Source organism: Etheostoma spectabile, chromosome 9, assembly GCF_008692095.1.
Source record: "Etheostoma spectabile isolate EspeVRDwgs_2016 chromosome 9, UIUC_Espe_1.0, whole genome shotgun sequence".
Lineage (NCBI taxonomy): Eukaryota > Metazoa > Chordata > Actinopteri > Perciformes > Percidae > Etheostoma > Etheostoma spectabile.
This window is the reverse complement of record NC_045741.1, coordinates 3,371,274-3,376,446: the sequence shown is the minus strand read 5'-3', so window position 1 is coordinate 3,376,446 and position 5,173 is coordinate 3,371,274.

Genomic DNA, 5,173 nt, shown 5'->3' with positions numbered 1-5,173 from the left:
GAATCACTACTACGGACGGAGACCCGCTAATGAGATCAGATTAACGAACGGAATTACACCCGCTGCCGCCACGAATGATTAGAAATCACTAATTAGCCCTCTGTGCTATTAAAAGGCCATTTAAACAGCGTATTTCTGTCTGTGGCTGTGCCGTAATTACATTATGTCGGACACGGATGAATGGCTCCCTCCCCCTATCTCCCCCTGCCCTCTCGCTTTCTGCTCTCCTATTCACTGTGGAGTTCACCCTAACACAGTGTGTGAAGTTTTACAGCTACACCAGCAGCCAGCCGTTGTTCATGACGCTTGCACTGCAGATTGTGTTTCTATTACAGGCTGGAACCTGGAGTGTGTTACAAGATGGCTTCACGCTTGTTTTAGCCACAGGTAGATTTGCACGGATTAGATTTGACAGCACAATCACTACATTTACACAATCATTAGCTCCATTGAGCTGATAAAAACAAATATTGACACCATTTACACCTCACTCGCCACAGTTAAGTGCCAAAGGAAAGCTGCTATAAACAGATGAATACTGGGAGGATGACAAACAACTATCTGAAAAGTAAAGTGGACAACCATCTGCTCAACATGCTGGGCTGTGACTGTTGAAATGACACACGTACAGTCACAGTATACAGTATATGTAACTTATTTTGACACTAGAGATATGATAAAATCTGTCACTGTACAAAGAGCAGTGGTAGAACAGAGAGGCAACGAAGAAATAGTCTTCCAAACAGAATCCAAGGCTCCATTTTGCATGGAAATATAAAATAATAATAATAATATCTGAAACAATAGGCAACTACGAGCCATGTTTCTGAAGCAGGACTGCAGTTATCTCTCTGTGTTGCCAGTTGAAGTGATCCATTTGTTTCTCTTTGTGTCTCTGTAAAAATGTAAACCTGATTGTATAATATTTATTAGATATTAGATTTGCACCATTTTATCCTGTTTTTTTAATGTTTTTCTTCCCACAATGCAGATGCAATGCCTTACTTTCTATTGTTCTATTGTTAAAGATTTTACAGTTACAGTAAGGTTGCAATATTTGACATCATTCATTGAACAAATGCTCTAAACTAAATGACAAAAAAACATAGTGTTATTGCCGTTGAGAGCAACACTCAGAAGCGTCCTTTTGTCTGACAAACTCAGCAGCAGGACGACATCATGTGTCAGTGTCTTACGGATCACTATTGGCCACAGCGGGAAAAGCACAGGTGTGAAAAAGGAATGATGGCTGAATTCCACATAGCTGCTTGGATTTCAGGTCCCTCTCACTGGAGCACTTGAATAGACCAGAGCCATCGCTAGTGCTAGTAGTGACACCTTTGCTTTTCTCACCATGAGTCAAAGTCAAAAGTTCTGGTGGGAGGAAGGCAAATTCTAATCGTGAGATATAATATATATTTCTGAACTGACACCACTGCACTCTGTGTTTTCTGGCTCGTTAACGCTGTCACACTGTTTCCTCCTTTGGTCCAGACGGACAAGAGTCTCACAGGGCTTTGTCACTTGTGCACGAACTTATGGTGACGGCTTTATTGGGAGAACAGTTTCCTGGAAGGATGTGTGGAAGCATATCGGGAATGTGTAATTAACAGACTGCAGCTTCATGTAAATTCTTGCACTAAATCAACCTCCTAGCCCAGGAATACATTCAAAATGTAAAATCAGACCCACTAAACTGAGCATCTAAGCAAAACATAGTGGAGCTCTCCTCCCACAGCTAATGATCTTACAGCAGAGATCCATATGCAGATATATCACTAGAGTAAGTCAAGAGTAATACTACTGTGAGCTTGTGTTTGGTTTTAAAGTGAGTAAATGTAAACATGAGAGGAAAATGTGCCAATATGTGTGTTCTTTTTCCCACTGAGGCCTTTCATACTTTGGACTTGAGGGTTCACTGTACCTTAGCTTAATAAAACAACCGCGGCGCCCAGATAGCTCAGTTGGTGGAGCGGGCGCCCATATATAGAGGTTTACTCCTCGACGCGGCAGGCACTGGTTGGACTCCGACCTGTGGCCCTTTGCTGCGTGTCATTCCCCCTCTCTCTCCCCTTTCATGTCTTCATCTGTCCTTTCAAAAATAAAAGCCGAAAATGCTCAAAAAACAATCTTAAGAAAAAGAAACAAAAACACCTGCAAAAAACTCCAAATGATAGCTCCAAAACTGTCTTTTCTTTAGTTGCAATGTCTGCAGTTGCATGTCATGTTTGACAAATCTTGTCATGTTGCATTATGTTATGTTTCAACGTGTTCTCATGAACGGGTCCATATGATGTAGTACGAAAATGTATGCACACCAACACGTATGATATCCCTTGGAACTGGACTACCGGCTGGTCCCGTGACTCCGACTAAAAGTGGCAGTTGCTAGCCCAGCAACAGTTGCTAACCTAGCGGCAGTTGTCAGCCGAATGGTAGTTGCTAGCTGAGCAGCCGTTGCTGGCCGAGTGGTAGTTGCTAGCTAGCTGTGTTTAGCCACCACAGACCTTCATGACGCAGGCTACAGAGCTCCGTAGCATCAGCAGCAGTCGGTAGTTGAGTAACCCGAGAAAAAGGGGCTTTGAGCCAGGTACAGAGCACCGCGAGCTGCCGGCTGTTTCGGCGAACATTATGGTTCAGGCAACAAAAAGTGGGCATCATGTGGTCGATGACAGTTAAGTTTAGGCAACAAAAAAAAGTTAGGTTTTGAAAAAAAGATGGGAAGTAACACACATTTTTTCTGGGTGAAAGTCCTGTGTTTTACCCAAGAATGAACTCCTCGGCCTGGAAGCCCTGTGTTTTATGATCCACCACCCATCCACTGCGACCCCCTCCTTAGGGTTAGGGTTAGCATTCCTATACAGCAGCAGTTGTTGTGGTGCATATAGCAAAAAAAAATGGTGGCATGCTAACGGCTTTCAGTGTTTCTGTAGCTACACTGTATGGACGTATGGTTCATGAGAACAGCCTGTACATAAAGTTTTGTCATGTTATTTTCTGACTTCATGCAAGTCTACATGAAAGCAGTCAGAATCAGACATTGGTCCATTTTTAGACCTGTGAGGACCTTCAGAAGGTGATTTACACCCAGACAGGGAGTGGGAGAAGTGGTGATACACATCTGTTGAGCAGGAAGCCCGGCTGCCCTCTAAACATCCTGCTCCCACATTATTAGAGATCACCTCGCACACATTGTATCGACCATCACACCACGCCGAGGCCTCTCGACCTTGTGTCTCCGTCAGCCTCCTTTTCCGGCTCCAGGTAAGGAGAGCAGTTGTGCACCGACGCCAGGAAATGAGAGAGAAAGTTCTCACGTAGATAAGAAAATTTACTTCGGGAAGAAATGTTTTCATTGACATCAAAACGGGAAATATGGGGCTATCGGCTGTAATTAAAAAAGAGTGAAAACAAACACAGCTGTGCAGACTGAGATGCTGCAGAGGTTAGAGCCGGGATTCTGAAACCACATCACTTGATATCCCTACAGCCCTCTGTCTGTCCAAAATCTCTCTAGCACTAAACACACCCAAACATTCACGCAATTAGTATCTATGAATCTCATTATTTTTAGGCTTATAGCAATAATAATAAAAGCACTCTTAAACTACTATGGGCTTTACAATCAACCCAGCTGAACACCAAAGGGAGATTTTGGAGTGATGTAGAGTAGAGTTCCATCTCCACAGCGCTAACCTCCAGCTAACCTGCAATAGTCTCAGGAATGAAGTTGTTTTGGTGGAATATTAGAAAAAGAAAATGCCACATACGGTAATAAATGAAGCAACCTGGCCGCAAATTGTAAGATTAATTTTAATGTATATTTTCAGACATATGTAAATTTTTGAAACACTTCCTAAACATTCTGCCACCCCCCCCCCCCCCCACCCCCAAACTCTGTTGAATATCTCTGCTCTGCAGTGCAACAAAAGACATGAAGCTCATTGTCTGTGTGCGAGAAGTCCCGGATGAGTCCTGATCTATCACAGAGCTTCCTGCCAAAGTGTTGGAGGGTAGAGGGAGGGAAACACGGCTTGGCTGTAAGGACCGAAGAGACCCTGCAGTATCTCAGCTCCTCTCTGGCGTCCGAGCCCCGAGACAGCTCCATCCCTGGCATCCGGACTCAGTACCTGGCTTTATAAGGCCTTGAGCCATGCCAGAATCAGGCTATTCCTGGAGACGGTTCCTCAGGGCTACATACCCAGAGTGCTTTGTTTGGACTGAAACAGAGGAGGAGGTGGACTGCCGCCACTGCTGCTGCCACACAGAACCCCCCCCCCCCCCCCAACTTCAACTGTTAAATCTTTATTATCCACACAGTCCAGTGCAGGGGGCGGGAAGAGGACACATTTTTCATTTTGATTTATTTTCCTGTGATGAGGACAAAGACAGTGTGGAAGATTATCAGTACGGAACGTTCCCGTTCTCTGGGTTCGGAAAGAAGCTGTAAATAATTTGGATTGGAGTGTTTAAATCAGCATGGACACTAGGGGGTGGGAATCATCAGAGGCCTCATGATACAATGTCATTGAGATACTAATGTCACGATACGTTCTTATTGCGATTTTAAACATGTTCTGCGTTATATAGTGCAATTTATTGTTTTTCCCCAGCTTCAACTTTTGTCCCAATTTCAAATGATGATAAGTCAACATCTGTTTCATCTAAACAAGATACATTTCTCTGTTTGTTCATCTCACTTTAATTTTATTGCTGTAAAATGGGATTGTCAAGCAGACGACCAACACATATATAAAAATAGATTGGCATCTGTGTATTGATACAGTATCACCACTGAATATATCGCGATACTATGCTGTACAGATTTTTCTAGATCTAGATCAATGTTTCCCATACTTAGGGTTGGGATAAAATGGGTCTTAGGGTTGGGACCCAAAATGGGTCCCAACCCTAAGACCCATTTTATTGGGTAAAGAATTGAGTAAAATGCGTATCAATCTTATGTGAATGAGCGTTCTTTTTTGCTACACTGGTCTGTTCAGCTCAGATGCTGTGGGGGGGGGGGTTCTCTCTCTCTCTCTCTTCTCTTATCCTAGGAGGGAATAAGAACATGAGTTGAGAAAGGGGTGAGACACAGAAAGGAGAATAGAGACCGTTTCTGTTTTTGTTTACTTTTACAATGGAATAAATATACTTCATATACATTTAAATT